This window comes from Alligator mississippiensis, chromosome 6 (assembly GCF_030867095.1).
Source record: "Alligator mississippiensis isolate rAllMis1 chromosome 6, rAllMis1, whole genome shotgun sequence".
NCBI lineage: Eukaryota > Metazoa > Chordata > Crocodylia > Alligatoridae > Alligator > Alligator mississippiensis.
Genome location: NC_081829.1, coordinates 7,788,258 through 7,798,821, shown reverse-complemented (window position 1 = coordinate 7,798,821; position 10,564 = coordinate 7,788,258). Strand labels below are relative to the sequence as shown.

The 10,564-nt window shown below is 46.4% G+C and overlaps 1 long non-coding RNA gene across 1 annotated transcript in view; it reads right to left on the bottom strand.

The window, feature by feature from the left end:
* Positions 1 to 8,270: 8,270 nt before the first annotated feature.
* Positions 8,271 to 10,564, bottom strand: part of LOC132251122 (uncharacterized) — a 138,277-nt gene continuing 135,983 nt past the window's right edge. The window contains exon 4 of the long non-coding RNA XR_009462936.1: positions 8,271 to 9,345. This is a non-coding gene — a long non-coding RNA (uncharacterized LOC132251122). The remainder of the gene's footprint in view (positions 9,346 to 10,564) is intronic.

The following is a 10,564-nucleotide window of genomic DNA, read 5'->3' as shown; positions in this document are numbered from 1 at the left end:
CGAGGCAGGGCAGGGATGTGGATTTGTTACCGGAGCTTCCCTTTTCATGCTGTGTTCAAAGACTGAATAGGGTATATTCATCCCTCCATCTAGTGCTGGAAAGGAGGCAGAAGGAAAGGGCTTAGTGGTCTGGAGACAAAGCTTTTAAAGCATAAAGAGATGAAACATCAGGGTAAAGATGTCACCAGGTGCCTGGCTGTCTTGAACAAGCCGTGACTCGGGAAGCAGAGGGAGTCTCTACTCAGACACACCAGCATAAAACTGGCATAACTCCTCCGAAACCGTGGACTTGCCTTGCATTTGAAGCCGCGGCCCTGCCAAATGCTGCAGTTTTATGGGGTTCTCACAATATTTGATGGGAGGTTTTTGTTGTTGCTGTCCTCATCTTCCCTTACAACTGTGGACTGTGGAGTCAGGGGATGAGATGAGAACGGGGCTTTCACTCCCCATAAAAGCGAGCTTTCCAAGTCTGCTGGTCACACAGGCAAGCTCCAAAAGGCGACCCCTCCCTTAAAGCCTCAAACGTGGATGGGAAATATTAGATAAGCAACTGTGCCGATTTGAAAAGCAACAGCGTGATTCCCCGGACGGGGGAGGATTCACGGTTTCAAAACACCAGGGGGTCGGCGATATTGTTTTGGCATCCCTGGGATCAGAATGGAGGAAAAAATGAGAGAGAAACGGAGAGAGAGAAGAAGATGATCAGTGTTGGGTTATGTCCTTTCATTCAGCTGTAAAAGGTGAGGTTTAAATTGCAGCGCTCCAGGAGGCATCATGGTCCAGGGTTCAAATTCCTCCCCCATTTCTCCTTTACATTGAGCAGCAGCAAATTACAACCCAGCCCTGGGTTGGCCTGGGGGCTCTGGGCAGTGTAAGGAGCAGCATGGGAACTGCTGCATTCAGGAAGCCCTTTAGAGAGCCCATCACCTGGCAATGTTATTGGGTGTAAAGCCCAGAAGCAATGCTGCATGGTCTTGAGTGCCATCTTCTGGTACCTCGTCTATTAACTAGTTACCAATGTAAAAGACTTGGCTATTACCAAGCCGTCTTGTAACAAGGGACCCATTGGAAAGATAGGGCCGAGCCTCGATTTGCTCCACTCACAACTCTGGGTTAAAATTTCTTACCACAAAAATTGACCCTATAGAAACTGGGATTTTTTGTGTAATGCAGCCTTGCCTTCCTCCCTTCGCCACCCCACCTGCCCCGCAGGAAACTGTCTTTTTTATTTTTTGGGTGTGCACATGTCAAAATGAAATCAAACGTTTCTCTTTGTTTCGTTCTGAATGGCTTTGGACCGGTTTCGATTCTGTTTTCAGAACATTTTAAATAGTCAGCTTGCGGGAAACAAAAGAAAAAGGGAATGTCTATTGAAAACTCAGATGGAAACAGGAAACACTTGTTGCTACACTTGGAAACATCCTGTTAAATCAGGGTTTATTTCTCACAAGGAAAACTAATGACTGGTTCAACTTTCCAAGTCTGCACTCCCTTGAGGAACAGAGGAAAGGCGCACAGCTTTCACTCGCTCCAGCACAACTGTAGTTCGCTGATTGGTGCTGTCTTACCTCCTCCGTGAGATCAGACCACTGGCTTTTCATTGACTTTTCAGGTCAATGGCCAAGAACAAGTAAAAATCTCAGATGAACTACAAACATTTGTTTTTCCTGGTTTTCTCAGAGAAATAAAACAGAGAGCAATAACAAAAAATAAGTACAAATTTGAAGTGAAACAAACATTTTCTTTTCCCCCAAAGCTGAAAAGTTCTATTCTGTTTGCAGTTTTTTCCCAGCCCTTTCCTAAGCCTTTTTTCTCATGAAATCTTAGAAATGTTCAAGTCAAAACAAGTTCAAATGCAAAAATCAGTGCTGCGGAGCAAATGTTGGAATAAAACGTTTTGACTTTTCAAAAATATGACTTTTTCAGCCAAGTGGCAAAAAGGTCATTCTTCCATCCCACGCCTATTTTGTGGCAAAATACACTGTCCTGCATTGCTTGTGACAGTGAAGAAGCACATGGGCTAAGGAACAGGCCAGCCTTTTAGTTCTCACTCTGCAAAAAAACCCCAAAGGTGATGGGGAATGAACTTTCTTAAGTGAAAGAAAGAAGAAAATGGTTTCAGTGAGTGGTTGTAATGCCATATAGGTCTGTTTTCTTTGGGTACATAGAGGTTGCACCTCTTCTCCCCTGAAGAAATATGGCTGAACTTAGCACCACACTGAGGCTGTGTCCTTTCCCTAAATTCTTTCTAGAGGAGTTGGAGCAAACTGCTAGAACGAAGATGCTAGCCCAGAGCATCTACTGCTCGAACTGCAGTTGAGCAGACAACGCTCAAACTACAGTTCACATCACTGGGCAGCTGTTGGGGCATCCAGCATCCCAGATGGTCACAGCTCTACTAGTTTCAGGGGAGCCACATTGATTTACACCAGCTACGGTTGGTCCCCAGGGCTCGGATAATCCACTGCCACGCGATTTGTGCATCCATTACACCGTGAAAACCAGCAAGTTGGATCCAAGTTGAAATCCTCTAATTTGCTGGCTTCCTCTGGCTCCCACTTTATCTAGACATCAGTGACCACATGCGGTGCGTGGAGTGGAGAGTCAGGCCCTCTCTCACACAAAGGTGATTATGCCCAGATGCCACGGATAGGAAATCATCGGAGAAAAGCCTAAAATGCAACAAGGAGCAGTGCTGGTGTTTTGGTGTATAGAGCTGTTTTTTTTCTTCTCCCTGGCTGTCATAAAACTAAGCACCATCTGAGTACTTCAGATACTGGAGAAGGTTTCTAGTACAGCAGGGACAGGCAAGGTAAGGAAACCTAGATGGACATAGGCAGACAAACTGTTAGTGGGTATTTAGGAACCCGCCGACTTTTTCAGCTGGAGAGATCTGTAAAGTGCAGGGGGTGAAAGCTGTTAAGTGAGAGATTTTGCTACAAAGTTAGCTGGAGACAGCAGGCTCCCCTTCAGGACAGGAAGGTAGATAGTAATTACTAATTAGCAGACTCTCTGGCCAGTTCCACCCCGGCCCCTATAACCTTCTCCTTTCGAAAAATCAAAATAAAGAGGAGCAAGTAGTAACAGGAGGGAAAGAAAAGGCTGACACATTTCGCCATTAGACTGAAGGTAGTTTCTGGTTATCATAAAAGATGTTGCCCTGTGAAAATCATCTCTCGGCGTTTCACATTTATGGCCCTGTCGCTGACTTGTGTCTCAAGTCGATTCCGTTTCAAAAGTCAAAACGGGATCTCCCTGCCCTAAAAATATTATTGATCACATTATAGCAAGGACAGAGCAAGACCTTAATTAGATGCCTGACACAAGACCTGGCTTTGCCCGTGCATTTCCAGTCGGAGCTGACCCAGTGTTGTAACGCCAGTGGTGTACGCACTGCCCGTCTACAAAGGGCCGGCTGCTCAGCTGGGTTATACTGGCACGGCTCGGTTTACTTATGAGCTCTGCTACAGTAACATCTGCAAAACCCAGCAGGATCACAGCCCCATTGTGCTGGGCGCTGCACAAACACACAATAAGAGGCAACCAAAAGCACAGAGATAAAGTGGCTTTCCAAGGGTCACACGGCACGTCAGTGGCAGAGCCAAAATTTAGGACTGCAGAGTTTAAATCCAGTGCCCTACCTAAACAGTCTTCCCTGTGGGCCCTGCCTTGAGAAGTTGGGCTCTACCTGAGGATCCAGGATCATGCATGAAACGATTTTACGCACATCCCCCAAATCCTTCACCTCGAGGTCCCTTCTCACCAAACAAATATGTGGGGCCCCATGTTTAAAACAGCCTCTGACCGTATTCATACAAATGATTGAATGCATGAATGCAGCAGCCCGGATGGGGGATTTAAAAAAAATGTCAGCCCTAATTTATTAAGCATCAGCACTGCTGTGCGGTACAAAAGGGTCATTAGCCCCTTCCACTAGACTGAAACAGAGCCAGAGAGGAAGGGATAAGAGACGTACGGTAAAATATGAGAGAGAGCGAGCAAAACCAAAACTAGTCCCATCAAATGGGACATGTTTATTGATTACTGTTTTAACTGAAAAGAATATAAAAGCAGAGTCCTTTGTGCTTAGACTGAATGGAAGAATTGCTCTCCTGTAACAAGATGATCACAGTGAAAGATCCACTACCCAGGGTTTTCAAACCAATTATTATTTGGGGGTGTGAATCACCCCCCCCACCAGACTGCCTCCCTGCTGGAAGCAGGCAGCTCCTTCCCCCAGCTGTTTCCTTTAGCACTGAGCTGAGACCTGGGCTGGAGACATTCCCGAGGCAGGGGGAACCGGCTCCCTTCATCTCAGTTTCCCATCCTTGCTGGTCATGTCACTAGTTCTCCTACCTGGTCAGTCTTATGTCATTTGGAAGCACCGGTCAGCAGCCAATGGGACTGCTTCTGGTGAGAACTTAGTGATGAGGTCACAGCAGAGATCTGCAAGCAGAGATCTAGTTCCTGGAAGCGGAGTGGACGGAGATATGCTGGGACACTTACACAGAAACGTGCACGTCTGCAGCTCTCTTTCTCTCTCAAGCTGCAGAAGTGAGTCAAGTACCTACAAGTTAACTAGAAATGTAGTTTACAGTAATCTAGAAGTGGATCAAATGGCTATCAAGCCAGTTCTGATTGCTCAGGGTTGTTCTGTTGCTACTTCTCTGACTCGCACCCCTCCCCATGCCTACCCCATCTACCCAATGAAGCTATCTACTTTAGCAAGCTTCGTGGTACATGCTTGAGAGGGATTGGGCACGCCTATATGCTCCCTTTGCTCAGATGACTAAGGGAGGCTACTTTCTGTGCTTCAGGTTAAAGGAAGCACCCCAAGATTTCACAGTGGGTCAAGCACCCTCAAGGTCTACAAGGCCTGTGTACCCTGCAGGGGCACAGGGCACAGACAAAGACCAGAGCCCGGGTGGTGGCAGCTGTTACCCCAGACTTGCGGGTGTGCTCGAGGAAGGGGACCGGCCAGAAGTTGGTGCCCCTGGGGAGGCATCCGAAACTTGGTTTTCAATGGGCGCAGTGAGGCGGGTGGTTCAGCACAGAAGCGCCCCCTACTGGCCCACTACAGAGGGTGCCTCAATTTCCAGGTTGACAACCCAAGGTTCCTTAAATACGTCTAAGTCTCAGAGGGCAGGGGCTCGGCACTGACTGAAAATCAGGCCCACAGATGACATCTCAAGTTGGGCACCCAACATCACTAGTCACTTTTGAAAATGGTTGTCACCCCTTTTTTGTACCATGTCAAAAAGCCACCCCTCATGTAGACCTACAACGAATTAATGCCACTTACGGCACTCTTTGATGGAAAGCCATGGGGTGGAGCCTCAGCTGATTTAAGTTAATGTACCTCAGGTCCTAAACCTACTTTGATAGAAATGTTAAGGGCCTGCTTCTATTCTGAGGTAGCCGTTTGCTCATGAATAGGCAAATACTGGCTCCTTGGCACCTAGTTTGAAGATGATGGAATAGCACCTACTGGGGGGCTACTCTAGGAAGGTCATCATTATTGATGTACAGACCACTGTGAGTAACACCAGCGTTCATATATCAGGTCTCCAGACCCTCTGTTGACTTCAGTGATGTGATACCAGGCTACAACAGCTGACAGTCTGGCCCACGGTACCCCTAGATCTTCGTTCAGTTCCCATCACAATACAGCACCAATCCTTTCTGCTATGACATTACAATGGATTCTCACAATTTCTTTCCTCTCCGAGTCTATCAAGCTCAATGTAAGACCTGAACATCAAGCCAGGTTTTATCCACCCAAAACACATTTACCAGCAATTATGCTGCTGAAGTCAGAAGTTAGCCTTCAGTTTTGCTGGTGATGAATGAAGCACAATAAAATGCAGCTCTCACTTCTGCAGCTAGCAGGGCTCTGCAGTGCAGGCAGCAGCAAGGAAGCTGCCCTTGCCCATAACCTCCGCTGAGAGGCTGGGGAAACACACAGGAAGCCTGAAGAGCTAGCAGAAATACATGCATATATTAGTGATGTTGGTTTGCATGGGGTTCATGCCGATCTGTGATCTGCTCTGACCCATGGAGATTCATGAATCACCCTGTACATTTTAGAAAGAACCTACAACAAAACCTCTGCCTTTTTTTCTTGGTGAAGATTAAAACCAGGTGTAAAATCAAGCATGCTGAAGTCAATGGGAGATTTGCCAGTGGCTCCTAAGGGAACAGACTTTTTACCACTCTGAGCAAATTCTAGCAAATGTATGCAGAGCTAGGACCCAATGCCTGCAACTGGATCCATTCTCATGGCTGCGCAATGCTCCAGTGGGATCCAACTTCAGGATCAGTCTTGGCCTCCTAAGCAGTTGGCATGCAGCTAATCCTTAGCATCTGCCAAGCTGGGAGACCATGTATTGGCCGTGCCAGATGCATGACAGGGAAAAGCAACATCCAATTATAACATCAAGGTAAAGGTGAGCACGGTCCCGGGGCAAAGAGCCTGAGAGTTCTCTAAAGAGAGGGAATTTCTCACCCAAATATAAGAAAGAATCGTAATGTATGGGCCCACTCAATGAGAAGTACAGCAACCAGCCCTCGAGGAGGCAAGGACGCCTGGCTGTAAACACGTCCATGATGCAGGCGCTGGACTTCTATGTTACTCTTGAGAAAATGGACAAGAGCCGTTCAAGTGGGGAGGAAGGAAGGAAAATACAATGGTTCTCTAAGAGGGAGAAAGAGAAAAAGCGGCTCTCAAGAAATGAAAATTACATTGCTCATCGCCTCTTCTTTCATGGCAAGAAATAGTTTTGCGCAGTTATTTCACCCGCGTTTGTGTCACTCTTGTCTGAGCCAAAGGAATCTCAGCACTTCAGCTTGACTTGGCAGCGTATTACAGGTGTTGTCATGGCAATGATTTATGCAAGAATTAGTCACTGCAGCACTTCTACAATAGACCAAAGAACAATGGGAAGAATGTAATGTTTGGAAGCTCTTGTGATACCGAGGTTGAGGGTTGGGGGAGAGATATCGTATTTCCTTCTCCCGTAAGATTCTCTCGGTGACATTTATACAGCTCTGAGAAAAAAAGTTAGTCCCCGATCAGAAATGTTATTAATGGTAATCTGACAATACACTCAACTTCATATTAAACCTTGCCAGCAGCTGCCATTGTCTATTCTCTAATGGTCAATTTTCATATGAAATTTGGACTGGGGAACACGCAGAGCTGGGGAGGAAATTATAACACTGGCACGGCTGTAGAACAAGAGGAAATTCAAACTCTATCAGCAGCGTGCAATTAGGGTAGGGCGACCGAGGCAGCCACCCCGAGCACTACTGGTAGCTGGAAAATTGTGGCTGCCACCATATGATTGCAGCAGTGGCATGATGGCATCCACAAGTCACCGCTTCCCCTGGGTGTGGCAGATGGCCTGGGCACCTGGCTGTGTTGTTTCACCTCTGCACATCGGCATGGTTGACAGAGAAAAAGCAACATGTAATTGCAAAAGTGCCTTTGTTATTCACTGGTACAGATCTGTCTGAACCCCCGACTCCTGGGGCTAGCAGGGCTTTGTTGGGATATGTCTGCAACCCTTCCCCGGTGCTCTGCCTTCCAGCCTCACATACTTCAAACTCAGAAAGGAGGCAAGGAAGCCTCCCTGAGGTAGGACCTGCAGCCGCTACTCTCAAGATCTCCATCTCCAGCATACTAGAGATTGACAGTCAGGTACCCTCCAGCTGGCTGCACCACTTCAGTTCAGGGTTTGGTGCATCTGAAGAGGAAGTATATGGAGGGAGGCTTTACGTTTGAGACAGATGCCCCAAGGAGCACTGGGGAAGCTGCACGCAGATTTGCCCTATATGTGAGCAAGTAATAATTAGCAATGGGTGAGCTGCAAAAATGCTTGTGGCTTTCATTTAGCTCTAATTACCCACCTCCAGTAAAAACACAGCTGTAGGGAAAGAAAATCATGGATGATCAGGTGAATGCTGCATTAGAAAGTGATTCAACCCATGCTACCGGCAGTGCTTGCTTCTTTGCGTCTGCAAAGGGCCAGATCTCTAGCTGCTGTAAAACATTACCCATCCATTTTTTTTCAAGGGAGCTCTGCTAATTTACATGAGCTGAAAGAGGTCAGTTTAAACAACAACTGCACCAAAAAAATGGTAATTAAAGGAATGTCAAGGTTGCAAGAAGGAGACCTCCAATATTAGGAAATGCCAGAATGCAAGCTTTCTTTGCCACTTAATTTGTCCCCCTGTGTGTAAGCATTATAATACAATTTTAATGACATAATCAAATGCTATTACAGCAGAGTCATAAGAGCCTGAAAACAGGGTTTTTATCATGGGACATACAAGGCAAACCTTAATAATAGGCAGAGCTGCCAACTCTACCTGTAATAAAGAGAGTTCCACTCTCACATGCACCGGAGTAAAATGTCACGGCACCAAGACTAGACATAATCCCCAGAATTATCGTCTTTATTGCGCCTGTCTCTCTGGAGCTAATGCAGAAATGTATACCCATAGAGACAACATCAACAGTGGGCCCATGGCATGGGAAGTGAAGCAAAGAAAAGGTTGTTGAGTGGCCAGGTTTAAAATCTCTGTCTCTCTCCCCTCTGCCGTGCTCTGCTTTTTTTTGTGTGTCCTCAACAAGTTAAAGCTGTGTTGCCTTCCTAGAATTCCCTGCCTCAAATGGCATTATCCCCTTTTTTTTCTTGTGGGTTTTGATCAGACTCTGATGGCTCCATGTACACATTTATCCTGCAGCTCCACTCACTGTTAAGACCTATTTCAGGGGAGAGAAACCCAAGGAAGCCAGTCCTACCCCTTTCTACTTTGCTGTCAAGCCACAGATACCAATAGCTCCCCCAAGCACAGCCCCTTCCTGAGGGCAGATTTTGCAATTGCTTTCCTCCTCTTCCCCTCTTATTTTATTTTGTCTGCCTGGCAGTAAATCTTTAATTTCATAAGAGTTTTTAAACACAAGCGTTGTCATATGGGCTTTACCATCACCCGCTAAGCCTGGTTTAAGCCTCAGAGACACAGAAAGGATCTGCACAAATGATGTCGGTTTGCATGTCTGTCTTTGGAGACTAACAGATCCATACCACTTGCTCCTGCTCCGAGACAGTTTTTTTCCTGCCTGTTCATAATTCGGTTTGCCTCGGATCATGCTGAAAGGGGCACACGGAGGCACGCTGTCATTGAAGACATGTGGAGAGGTGGCAGGGTATGCCCAGGCTTCATCGCTGTAAAATTCAGGCCAGAAGAACATGGCATGGAGTCAGAGGTGTTAAGTTTTGTTCTTCTCCATTATTCAACTCTCATGTAGACTTCGGCTCTTCTTGGCCTCCCGTCAGCGCTCTGGCAGCAAGGAAAATGTGAAGACAAGTGAGCAGCTGCCGAGAAGGCAAGAATCAGAATTCAAAAGGGATGCAAAATTGACTTTTATTTTTATTTTTTTTCCCTTGGAAATTTCCCAGCTCAGGGGTTTCCAGGTTTTCAAGAAGAAAAGACCCTGACGTGCAACAGAGGACACAAGAGCAAGCATGCAAGTAGTTATGAATTCAAGTATGCATCCAGGAGAAATATATCCCTTACTGAGCGTTCTCGGAGACCGTTACCTAGAAGTCTTTCAAAACTGATCGCATAAAATACCTATTTAACATTTAGATTGCAGGAGCTTCTACAGGTCCCATTTGGGTTAGAGTCATTGGTCTAGAAATTGCACAACCATAACACATGCAAGTCTCCAAACCAAGGACTTCATAACCAGAACTCAATGGAGAACAGCAGTTTCATTGCACCAGGGATGTCAGGATTTGAGTGCACTCCTATTCAGAACGAAACTTCCAAATTCTCCCTGAAATGCAATGGGAGCCCTGACTCCAATGGGCCCCCAAAGACCCATGGACTAGGGCAACCTGGGTTTCCAGGTACTTACTTTTATATCAGCCCATGAAATAGGCTGCCAAAAGGGATGTGGATGGTCTGGCCAGCAAACCTTGTCTGGGGCTGATCAAAACCTGCCTGGCAGACAGGCTTCAAAATCCGCCTGACCTTCTGCAGGATGTTGTCAAAAACCAACCATGTGAAACATTTGTGATGAATCAGCCAAGTCTGATGAAAAAAGAAAATGTTCCAGAGTAACTTCGCTCATCAGTACCGTTTGCAATATAGAAGACAAGATGCATAATGAAACGTATCATTAGCACCAGTGTACGAAGATCCATAGAGAGGGCCTTCTGGCAATGAGAGACACATGCTGGCCATCTCTGATAGAAAATGCTGGCCGTGTCTGGTGTGGCGTGCGGTTCCGCTGATGGCAGAAGTCCCATTGCTAACCAAAACCTGTTGAGGAACTAGCCCTATACAGTTTGCATGTTTGCATATATTAACAGCAAGGCATTGCACCAGAAAACATTTGCAAGCAGCAGGATGGTTTGCAAAATTGTTGGCCACCCTATAGCTTTCAAATGCCCGGGAAAACCCTCTAGCAGCTGATTTACGCAGTGCTTATCAGCTCCTAGGCAGCATCTTTAATGGGGCTGATGACTAGTACAGCGAGAGTTAAGCCAGGGCC